The sequence below is a fragment of the Sceloporus undulatus genome, chromosome 4 (genome assembly GCF_019175285.1).
Source record: "Sceloporus undulatus isolate JIND9_A2432 ecotype Alabama chromosome 4, SceUnd_v1.1, whole genome shotgun sequence".
Classification (NCBI taxonomy): Eukaryota; Metazoa; Chordata; class Lepidosauria; order Squamata; family Phrynosomatidae; genus Sceloporus; species Sceloporus undulatus.
Window position 1 is genome coordinate 63990338 of NC_056525.1, and position 12624 is coordinate 64002961.

The 12624-nt window shown below is 41.5% G+C and overlaps 1 protein-coding gene across 3 annotated transcripts in view; it reads right to left on the minus strand.

Moving 5' to 3' along the window:
* The window catches only part of PPARD (peroxisome proliferator activated receptor delta), a 50848-nt gene extending 48400 nt beyond the window's left edge, over positions 1-2448 (minus strand). Inside the window, exon 1 of one of the 3 annotated variants that reach the window (XM_042462725.1) lies at positions 2381-2435. The gene's annotated coding sequence lies outside the window, so the exon portion shown is untranslated. Of the gene's footprint in view, positions 1-2380 lie in introns of all 3 variants that reach the window. The other 2 variants (XM_042462724.1, XM_042462721.1) reach the window with 2 other exon arrangements.
* Between the last annotated feature and the right edge of the window lie 10176 nt (positions 2449-12624).

Consider the following 12624-nt stretch of genomic DNA (forward strand, 5'->3'; position numbering starts at 1 on the left):
GGGAGGGGTGGAGCTGCCTCCAGGGCCTCTGGGGGGGAGGAGTCCTGGGGGTGGGGCCAAACCGGGGCGGGACCGTGTGACCCCGCCCCAAACCGGGAAAGTCCCACCCATGGGTGGGACATGGCAACCCTAATCACAGGGGTTTCTTGGCAAGAAGAAATTTATTGAAAAGGAGTTTGCCTTTGTTCTCCTGAGACTGAGAGAGTGTGACCTGGGGTTTCCATGGCCATGTGGGGTTTCAAACCCTGGTCAGCACAGCTGTAGTCCAACGCTCAAACCACTACACCACTTTGGCTCTCTTCAGCTTTCACATATGATTAATAATGCAATGGAAAATAAAATTTTATAATGTTTGGTTCCCACTCAAAGTCATTAAATAAATTCTATTTCTAATGCTGTCTCAGTGCAGGCTGTTATTATTAAACAAAGATAATTCAGAATGCATTGATGTAAACACTGTGATGTAACAGTGTTTCCCAGTATGGGGCTATTATGCCTGCTAGACATCAAATAACTGCAATTTCAAGTGCCTAACTACTCATATCTTTCTTACTCTTAATTCCAAAGAACATTTACAGAATTCTAATCTCTAATTCAAATCCGTAATCATGACAAAAGGTTTAATGTAACTGAACAACTGTGCCAATAAGCAATGTATTGACAGTGAGAAAACCTAGCAGTACTGTACAGTACTCTAAAAACAGGGCTAAGCTAAATAGACCTTGAGTCTGATTCAGCCCAACTACTACTCCTATGCTACAGAATGACAATATCAATCCAATGTAGTAGGTGAGGGAAACCACTAGACCAGAGTAAGACACTGGAGATCATAACATGACACAAATTCAAGCAAAATACTGTCCCTGTTTAGATACTACTTTACTTCATTACTGATGAGTCTAATTGGTAGTGTGGGGATTTATTATTATTATTATTATTAACCTTTATTTATAAAGCGCTGTAAATTTTCACAGCGCTGTACATACAATCTTTTAAACAGAACTACTGTAATATTTTATGCTCGTTTGAAAAACATTCAAAAGAGGTTATAATTTTATACCATAAGAGAATTGATAAAACTAGGGAAATACACAACTTACATTCTGAACCAAGAAACCATATCCTTCTTTCAGCCAAGGCAATGGAGCAAATTTTGTATACTAGTCAGTTAAGCCTTCTAAGAAAAAGTTGCAATGCCATTTACAAAATCATAGTCCATAGTCTAGCAAACCTTGGTCCAAAACACACTGCAAAATAATCCAGTTTGAGACCACTTTAATTGTTCTGGCTCAATGCCAGGGAACTCTGGGAACTGTAATTTTGTGAGACAGGCTTCTCTGTCAGAAAGTTCTGGTGCCACAATAAACTACAATTCCCAGGATTCCCTAGCACTGAGCCAGGGCAGTTAAAGCAGTCCCAAACTGGATTATTTCTGCAGTGTGTTTTGGACTCTCATTTGGTATCTAATGATTCATTTTTTTTAAACAGAGGTCTTACAAATAATAATAATAATAATAATAATAATAATAATAATAATAGAAAAGCACTATTAAAATCAATGGGGATAATTTGTTACTCAAAGCTTTACCTCAAATCCCCATGCAAGATTTATTGTTGTTATTGTGTGCAAGGTACCCATTGGTATTGTGATGTGCATACTGGAACAGGAAACTAATATGCACCCACTGATATATCACTATATTTTAAAGTTACCCTTCAGAGAGAAATAAAGCAAGTGAAGATCAGCCAGATCATAGGATTCAAATACATCATATTTTAGATATGCAAACATAACCTCACATGCAACCTTTTAAAAGACTGAAGTCAACATCCTGTTCATATGCAGGTATAAGTCCAACCTATGCCTGTTTTTGTTATTGCAGAGATGGAAATTCTCTGTCTCCCCCACACATTGACCACCTACTCACCAACCCACTTTGTTGATGCTGTGTCCTCACCTCAACAATCAACACATGCTGTGTCCTCACCTCAAAACTGGAAGATGGTTTTGAAGCATCTGGCTATGTGACTATAACCAGTTGCAAAACAATGAAAGCAACCTCCAGGACCTCCCACAGGAAAATAATATTGTTGTGCACATAGCCAGATGTGTTTCAGTCACCCCTGTACTCCAAAGGCCACTACATGGTCATGAGGGGGTAGAGGAGGAAAGTGAGTCCTGCGGAAACTGAGGCATCATATTTCTACTATGGTGAAACTTTACAATATGTTGTCCCATACAGGATCTTGCCATGTCAATGATCCCGGCATGTAGTGCTGAATCTTTCCAAGAACCATCCAGTACTGAAAGATACATATAAGTCCCAAAGTGAGATGTTTAACTTTGCAAACAGTATTCTTTTTAAAAAGGTGCACTCACCGCTTCAGAGCAAGAGCCACCTTGTAGTTACCATGTCACCATAATGGAAGTCCCTGGCGGAAGACAACTGCAAGGGAACAAAACACATTTCTACTCCATGCATAACAACCACTGGGGGGAAAATGGAATAAAAATCCAAGGCTGCAAACTCAAGTATACTTCATAGGAAGTAAATTCTACTGAACTCAGTGGGGCTTATTTCCAAGTAAACATATGTAGGCTTTAGATTCTTTTCACTTATGCCCCTCCAACATCTTAAACCAATAAAGCAGTATTCTAGGCCACATAGATAAATTTCTCTGTAGCATGAGAAGACTTTGGTCTTTTACAAAGTTCTCATTGTCATGCTTAGGTGCTCTTAAGGACTTTCCCTTCATGCTATAATTTTTACAGTACTCAAATTCTGATAATAAAATCAGAAATCCTAATTCAGGAGCAGTGTTCCTTGCAGCTTGAAGTGATAACCAGGTAGTGAAATTCAGAATCCAACTACCTAAATGGAAGTGTATATATCCTTTTAAGTAAATCCACTGAGCTAAATGAGGTTTACCTTCAGATAAGAAAGTATGGGTTGCTGTTTTAACTAAGAAAATTTAACTAAGTACATTTAATTGAGTTAATTCAATACATTATTGCAACCAAATTGATAAATTCATACTCACAACAACAACAGCCTCTATACTTCATACATTAGTATGAACTGTTTCTCATATATTAACACCCAAGTAAATGAGAGCCCATTTTATACAAATTTCCCGAGTGTGGAAGTTACTATTACTTGCCACGGGCAGGCAAGCAGTTATTTATAAGCCTCGGCTATATTTTAAAACCAAATAATCCACTCAAAGCCTTTGACTGGATGAGAGCTCTAGTAATAATATTTTTTCTATATCAAAGGCATGATATAAGAATAAGCAAGGAACTACCTGGAAAAGACTGGTTTTAGACTTATTTATTTTTTACTGGCATGAAAATTATTAACTAATACTGGACATAAAACACAGTAACCAAAATCACTGGTTACTGAAGTTTTCAATCCCACCAACAGCACAAAAGTCAGGGGCATAGCATACTACCTGGGTATAGAGAGGTAAAAAGTACGTAAGTACTGTACATCTATCCCTCCCTCTACAGGTACAGCCATCAACACCAGGGTCCATTACAGTCACTCTTCAATCCAACCCTATTCCTCCCATTAGAAATCACAGATTCTGTACTTTACTGGTCTTGTGTGTACAACAATACAGTGAGCCAGCCAAGCTGCCTTCTGTATCGGGGAGCAAGAGGCACTTTCCCTGCCATAGCAAAGGGGAAAACTGAAGTATCAGTGGCAGTTCTGCCAGTCCTCACTTGCCACTAAAAGCAATGAAGAGCCAGCACTGGTGATCCCTCCACACAGTGTTTTTGCTCCAGGAGAGATTTTTCGAAATAGTCAGGCCCTGCATCATCATCTACCTCTTTCAGCAGCACGTGAGTGCTAGTAAAGATATCATCTGTGTACTTTCCTTTCTCTTTATCTTCCTTTCACAGCAGAAGGGTACAGAGGTGTCACTGCTACCAATCTTGTTCCCTTTCTCCTCCAGTTGTGGGTGGTAGTTGCTTGGCTAGTGATGGTGTTGGGAGTCCCTCCAGCTTGTTGTACTGGAAGATGTCAACATGCATGCTGAAGTCACTCTATTGGGAATGCTCAGGAGTTCATTTCTTCCATGGCAACCATGGTTCTGCCCCATGTAGCAACTGGTACTACCTCTGTAAAAACCACACTCTAGACCTAATCTTCTATGATAGGTGGAATGATGGTGATCTATGAGTAGAGGGATTTTTAATAGTTCTCTTGTCCTGGACAAACCACTGCCTGCTAGGGTTTAGATTTACTGGGACTCAGAGGTCCAAATGGTCACAGACTATAATCTATATCATTGCATCTACACAGTGTCATCCAACAGAGCTGCCTCAATTGGTCAGGGGCCCTTAAAGTGGTGTAGTGTTTTCTAAGCATTCTTAAAGGGATCCATCAACTGAATGTTGTGTGCAGCATACTACTTCCCCATATCTTTTGACTCAGAAGTAATATGTCAATTGTCATATTGGTCTCAACACCCTTGAGAGATGTTTAGCAACCTACCAGCTCTGAGTCGGAAGGATTTAGTAATACTGTACATATCAAATAGATTCTCTCCCTTTCCTCATTTACAATGTATAAATCATTCCTAGTAACTGTACTCTGTAAAAACTGTAAAAACAACAACAATAAATGTCAATATTGTCAATTGTAAAGCAAGTCAGAGCTCGGCTACACATGCACTGCAACAAGTCTGAGCTTAGTCTATCAACTGGGAAAGAGAGAGGGCTGAAAAACACAAATAAACCTCTCAAGTCATGCTGCTAGGTAGCTGCTGTATACCAGGACATACCACTACAATGCAAATAATGCTTTGCCAACACAGCAGAACAGGGATCAAGTTCAGGCAACTTCTGAAAATTTCCCCCACAACTCAATTTTTTCCCAGCAATATATATATATATATATATTGCAATAAGAGAAATGGCAAAAAACAAATCACCAGGAACAGATGATATTCCAATCGAACGGCTGCAATCCACATCGGCACAGTCAACTCTAGTGCTAACCAACATACAGTATGTCAACAAATATGGAAAACAAAACGATGGCCAACAGATTGGAAACAATCAATAAACATCCCCATCCACAAAAAAGGAGACACAAGCAAGCAAAATTATGCTCAAAATTCTGCAATATAGACTCCAACCATACATGAAGAGAGAAATCCCAGAAGTCTGAGTAGGGTTCAGGAGAGGAAGAGGGACTAGGAACCTCATTGCAAACATACAATGGCTAATGGAATACACCAGGGAATTCCAAAAGAATATTGGCATGTGGTTTATACTGTAGCAAAGCCTTTGACTGCATAGATCATGAAAGGCTATGTAATGCCCTTAAAGACATGGGAGTCCCAACACATCTGATAGTCTTTATAAGGAATCCATACTCAGGACAAGAGGCTACTGTTAGAACAGAACATGGACAAACAGAATGGTTTCCAGTTGGCAAAGGGGTCACACATAGGCTTACAGAAGAAAGAGAAATTCCCAAATGAGAAAGGGGTCAGATAAGGCTGCATCTTATCACCCTACCTGTTCAACTTATATGTAGAAAACATTGTAAGAAAAGCAGGCTTGGACAAAGAAGGAGGAGTGAAAATAGGAGGAAGGAATATCAACAATCTAAGATATGCAGATGATACCATAATACTAGCAGAAAACCTCCCAGACCTGGAATATCTACACTCGTCCCTCCACTTTCACTGAGGTTAGGGGCACAGGACCTACGTGAATGTGTAAAACCATAAATAACCAAAACACTATGTTTTTACCTGAGAGAACACCTCCCTAGGAATCTCTAAAAAGACAAGCAAGTAAGTCCTAGAGCAGATCAAGCCAGATATCTCCTGGAAGCCAAGATGACAAAACTGAGGCTGTTGTACTTCAGGCACATTATAAGACGGGTGCCTGATGTTTTCTAAAAATGCAGCCAAACAAATTTCTCAGACTTTTCTGGCTAAAACTACAGGGAACAATTATGAGAACTAGTGTGTGTAAGGTTTGCAATGTCAGATGACAACCTAGAAGACCCAGCTCGACTCCCTGCTCAGACCTGAGTACCTTTGGGTAAATCTGGCCCCATCACTATTTTTGATCCCAATGTACTTCTCAGGCTGTTTGATTTGGGGGTATCAGCAATTATTTTTTACATTGTGCCTGGAACAGGCCCTATTATTTGCCCATTGGCTATTATTGCTTTTTTTGTTTTCTGGATACTTGTCAGGGACCAGCAGCCAATGGTTCAAGAAACATCATTAGTCCAAGGCTCACCACTTTGAACAGCACTGTCTCACAGGGTTGTTGTGATGATAATATGTGGTGGGAGGAGTGCTATTCCTTGAGCTCCTTCAGGAAAAATGGGACAAAGTAAGTACCTCTCTCTTATCACAGGCAGAAGTTTACAGACCAGGTGTATAATGAGGTGATCAATATTTAGCAATCATTCCTAAGATCAAAAGGCCACTGAAATATGTAAAGAAGGTAGCAAGATAGACCACCTCCTGCCATATCAGCCTGCTCAATATCTGAGATTATGTCTCCCACCATCACATGACAATGTTTTCTCTTAGAAGCATTCTAACTGTGGAACACCATCCTGAAGAAGGTCAGGCTGTCTCCATTCCTTCTGAGTTTTCAGCAGGCATCTGTTGTGGCTGTATTTTTAAACAGCCTGTCCAGTTTCAGAAGTATTTTAAAAGACATATCTGTAGTGTTTTAATTGGGTTTTAGTTATTTAATTTTTTTCAAAGTTTCTTATCCATTGTCCATCACCTCTGAGACCCTGGTGCATCGAGTGGCAATAAATAGATACCTTTATTAAATAAAAATAAATAAATAAATAATAAAAATAATCTAGAACACATAACAGAAACAAGGGCTAAACAAATTCTGAAAACTCATTTTTCTTCCACATGCCAATATATAACCAAGTTGAACCAATGTACCACTTCCTATATTCTGAAATTTGATTAAGTTAGTGCATGCTATCCAACTCCAGCTCAATAAAATTCTCTACAAATTAGCAGGCAATAGCACCTCCTAAGACTTAGTGAAAAAATTGTTACTGTACCTTCAGATACTTTAATTTAAGACTATTATGTGCCTTCAAGTTGTTTATGACTTAGGGTGACTCTAAGGCGACCCTATCCAGGGTTTTCCGGGCAAGCTTTGTTTAGAAGGGGTTTCACTTTGCCTTTGTCTAACGCTGAGAGAGTGTGACTTGCCCAAGGTGACCTAGTGGATTTCCATGACTGAGCAGGGATTTGAATCCTGGTCTTTAGTCGTAGTCCAATGCTCAAATCACTATATTGCACTGTCTCTTTGTTATTTAAATATCCTAGGAGGAAATATTAATACGTTTTGTTCTGTGCTAAAGGGACAAATTATTCCTCATATGTGGTAGCCATGTGATACCCATCTAGTCCCATACATTTTATTTAAATTGTTATATCCTCCTTCTTGGGGATTCATGGTAACACATATTTAACTATCCGACAGTTCTAGGGCCTACCTTATTAGGCAACCTGGCCACAGCATACATGTGCCTTTGCACACATCCCAATGGCATGCTCATTCTTGCTGGAGAGTATGTAAGTAAGCCTCTGTACCAACGGGGCACCACAAGAGTGGACAAAAACTCTCAGACAGCAAAACGAAGGAGGGTCATGGCTGCATCAGGGGGGCAGACTGGGAAAGGACATGAGAAGTGCACAAACAAAGCGAAGGCCTGACATATGCAGTAAGAAAAAGGTCTGTAAATCTGCCATTGATGTGGGTGAGGAACAGGTTAAACTACTGTTTGGCTCTGCTCCCTGACTCATTCCCTTGTGACCCAAGTCACAGACAATGATGTGCCCCTTTATTGCTCAACTGATTCCTGTTAAAAATTAGTTGCAGATTTGGGTGATTTCTGTCATGTAAAGTGAGTGGATGACCTTTTCTCTAGACTTTTGCGTAACCCTAGCAGCTTTAGTATATCTAAAAGTCTTTGATGCTTGGCGGCTACTTCAGTTTACTGGAATTATGTTATGCCCATGTCCCCGAATGAGATCTGAACAAACTTTGAAAGAAAGAAATAGTTTTAAGTATCATTACCAAAAGAGGGGGGAAGTTAAATTTTTGTAAGCAATCATGAGCTCCATCATGGCGGTGGGGGGACTGATCTGTGTTAAGCAACGTGGCCGCACTGTCTGCCTGGTCCTTGCTTAATGTCCCCTTCATCCTGATCAGTTTGCATAAACATACACAAGGACAGTATTCCTCCTCATAAAGAAATGTGTGCTGTATAGTGGCAAATCTAGCATTCCTGTGCTTCCAACCTCCCATTCTTTCTAAGGGACTTCTAGTTCTTCTCTCATCATTTCCTACTTTTGCTTCCTTTCAACTGGGGAAATTAACCACCTTCCTGCTCCACCCCCCAATTGTTTCAGAATTAGCCTACAACTAATTCTATGGAAAGGAATTACAAACGTCCTTTGGAGCCTTATTACAGAGACAGCATCTGTGCCCTATTCAAAGCACTCCAGTTACTAAAAAGAAGCGTTTCATACAATTGGAAAATCCATGTGTCTCACTAGAGTAACACCAACGTCTCCCACACAATTCCCAGTCCAGAAGCAAATCAACTTTCTCAATCCCTGAAGATCGCCAGAGATTAAAATATCTTACATCTAATCAATGACCAAAGTGGCCACCTTACTCTAAAAATGTATCTGATCTCAAAAATTAGAGCCTTTCCATTTTCTCTTTATTTACAGGATCAGTGTTTCATAATTACCAATTTGTTGTCAAAATGAGAATAACAAAAGTTAATTTAAAATATATTATAAATGATCAAGAAAGAGTTCTTCAGAACCATAGCCCATAATCAAGAATACACAGTGTATCTATTTAACAGCATCCCCCACTTATTCAACAGTTTGGGGCACAGAAATCATTCAAATGCAGAAATCAAAAAGCAGAAATCATTCAAATGCAGAACCCCAACCTTCTTAAGCTTGCAAATATCTGGTTGGCCACTGAAAAATCTTATGGACTTTATTAACTTAATCAGTATGCTTAAGTGCCATTATGAAGTTTACTCCATAATCACTCATATAAGTATAAAAATAGCTGTACTGTATTACAGTATAAACACATTATGACACCATGAATGACTTTTAAATGGTACAGTACTCAAACTGAGCGAAAAGATGGTGCTGAGTTGGGGGGGAAAAGCAGTGCATGGTCACAAAAGAGTTGTGCAAAGCACCATCATTTTGTTCATTGCGAGTACTGTACTGCCTAAAAATCATTTGTGGTATTGTCATCATGTACGGGTATTCATACTTATATTTGTGCTTATACTGTAACATTTATAATGGTACCTAAATGTAAGTGATAAAAACTAAAAGAAAAGACCACACAAAATGGTTTCGGATATAATTTAAATGGGTTAAAAGAACAGATTGTCAAAAAGTAGAACATTGAAAAGTGGGTGGATGCCTGCATTTTTGTAGCTCACTGTTGTCAGCGCCTGGACTTGGCTGCACCGAGGCAACTATGAAAGCACTAAAAACAATGTGAGAATACGCACAAAGATAAAAATAAAAACCCATTTTTATTATCCACAATTCCATCCTTTTATTTTACTTTTGTCGATCGTCACTGAACTGGTATATGACTTTTTGCCTGCACATGGTCTTGACATGCCTGTCAAACTTTTGTAAAATGTTGATTTTTACAGTGTTTTAAAACTGGTTTTGTTTAAATTTGGGACTTTTATTTTAAATAACACATACTTAAAAATTAAATAAACTCTCACCAACACACCCCATGCCAATGGGCAGAGCCAACAAGTTCTTTCTTCCTAGCAAGCTCTGCAAAGGCCCAGTCCTGTTGTTGTTATTGTTGTGTGCCTTCAATTCGTTTCTGACTTATGTCAACTCTAAGGCAAGGTTTACTGGGGCTGAGAGTGTGTGACGCTGGCTCTCAAGGCCCAGGCTTACCCACTGCATTTTCCATTTTTGAGAAAAAGAACACATAGAGTAGGCCCTTGGTATCCGCTGGGGTTTGGTTCCAGGATCCCTGTGGATACTAAAATCTGTGGACGCTCAAGGCCCACTAAATACTGTGGCATAGTAAAATGCTGTCCCTTATCCAGAAAGGCAAAATCAAGATTTGCTTGCTGGAATTTGTATCTTTTTGGAATACTTTCAAGCCATGGATGCTTGAATCCATGGATAAAACATGTCTGGATATGGAGGGCTGACTGTACGTGCCAAAAGCAATGAAATATGAAGTTGAAGGCTTTCATGGCCAGCATCCATAGTTTTTTGTGGGGTTTTCAGGCTATGAGGCAGTGCTCTGGAGGAGTTTTTTCCTGTTTTACTGTGAAGTTCAGGAGGGCCGACAGAAGGGAAAGTGCCTTGAATCTCACTCAGTGTTTAACAGGTTTGTGAATTGCTTAGAGCAAGTACGATCCCATTTTTTCTTTCTTCATAGGATCGCTCTGACTGGAAATTAAACACTGAATGAGATTCAAGGCAGTTTCCCTTCTGTCTGCACTCCTGAACGTCACAGTAAAACCAACAGTTAGGAAAAAAACCTCTTCTAGAACATGGCCTGAAAAACTCACAAAAACCATATCAATGAAATACTGCTAGAAAGAGCAAGCCAGTGCTTTCTCTGGTTCCAGGGCTATTTCACCCAGAAAGGAACGGAAGGCAGGTGAACAGAGGCGGATGTAGCCACTGCTCACCTGAATTATCCTTCAAGGAAGCCAAGGCTCCTTATTTTTTTGTTGGGGTTTTCAGGCTATGTGACCATGTTCTAGAGAGTTTTTCCTGACGTTTCACCAGCATCTGTGGCTGGCTCTTCAGAGAATGCCAGCCACAGATGATGGCAGAACGTCAGGAATAAACTCTTCTAGCACTGGTCATGTAGCCCGAAAAAAAACCTCAAACTTGGCTGCTGTCCTGAAAGCCTTTGGCTTCACAGGCTCTTTACTTGAAAAGGCTTTAGCCAAGTTGACTACATGAAATGGCAACTACCACTTGCCGTTTCACAGACCCGCAGCAGCACTGGGCAAGCTGCCTTTCAAGGCAGAATGCCGCTCAGAGCCTGGCCAAATATTTTGCTGCTTGATGCACAGAGCAACACAATGTGCCCCCCCCATCCTGCTGATTTGTTATTGTTGTTGTTGTGTGCCTCCAAGTCATTTTTGACTTATGGCGACCCTAAGACAAACCTATCATTGGGGTTTTCTTCCCAAGTCTCTTCCAACTTGGGGGCTTCCTTGTTGCCATCCTCTGGGCTGAGAGAGCAGGGCAGCCATAACTGCAAAGGAGGACAAGGCACGCAAACGTAAGGCGTTCCAGAAAAATGTAGCACCACAACAAGTAAAAGAGGAAACACTACAGAATATGAATTCATGCTCACAAAGGGAGGACACCTCGAAATTCCTCCTGGACGGATGTTGAAATGTAGGACGTGGCCTGGAAAAGGATGCACCGGTCACCTTGTGCCAAGGTCACGTAGTGGGTTTTTATGTACCGGGGCGATTCGAACCCTGGTCTCCAGAGTGTAGTCGAACGTACCCAACCTCCTTCTGGGCTCTGTCCTTTATTAACCTAGAAACCCAGACAAGTCATCTGACAAGACCAGCTTCTCTCCCCAAGCGGTCAGTGAAAATACAAGCAGGTAAAGCATCTATTTGTGGCCCTTTCAGATTGCCTTGTACTGCACTGCAGCATAGCGCTGGACTATGGCTCTGGAGACCCGGGTTCGAATCCCGGCTCAGCCGTGTAAACCCCCTGGGAGACCTTAGGCCAGTCACACCTCTCTCAGCCTCCGAGGATGGCAGTGGCAAGCTACTCTGAGAAAAACCTGCCAAGGAAGCACCATGCAGGCTCCCCTGAGGGGCCATGAGAGGAAGGGACTGAAGGCACCACGACGACAACAAACAACACAGCAGCAACCGGGAGAGGGGAGAGGAGGAGGAGGCGGCTCTCCAGGGCTGCTTTTGGGCCGCGTGAACAGATGTCGTCACTGGAAAAGAGGGCACTGGCACCATAAAATGGAGGGACCTTCGAGGAAAATGAAGGACTGACCAATAAAAGGCTCAAAACACACTGTCATAGACAGTATCAATCTGTGCTCCTCAGCCACTGCTCAAAATGGAGACGTTTTTTGGATCCCTCCCGGAGGACAAATGGCTGGAAATGGAAGATGTGTCCTGGAAAAGGAGGGACACACCGTCACCCTGAGCTAAAAACACTCCTGTAAATGTAACTCCATGCTCCAAAATGGAGGACATTTTGGATTCCTCCTGAAGGACAGAAGTGGGACTCGATGGGGGACAGGTCCGGGGAAAAGGAGGACGCCAGGACACCCTGAGCTAAAAACACTCCTACGAATGCCAATCCCTGCTTCTTAGCCCTGCTCAAATGGAGATGTTTTTCAAATCCCTCCCGCAAAAGGCCCGGGAGTGGAGGACATGTCCGGGACAAAGGAGGACGCGGCCCTGTGAGGCGCTTGGCTCTAGCCTCTGCCCAAAGCAGGGAGACACCAGCCGCCCATCTCTCAGGGGTCAGCGGCAGCCCAAGAGGGTCGCCCCTAGCAACGCCGAGCGCGCCCCCGCC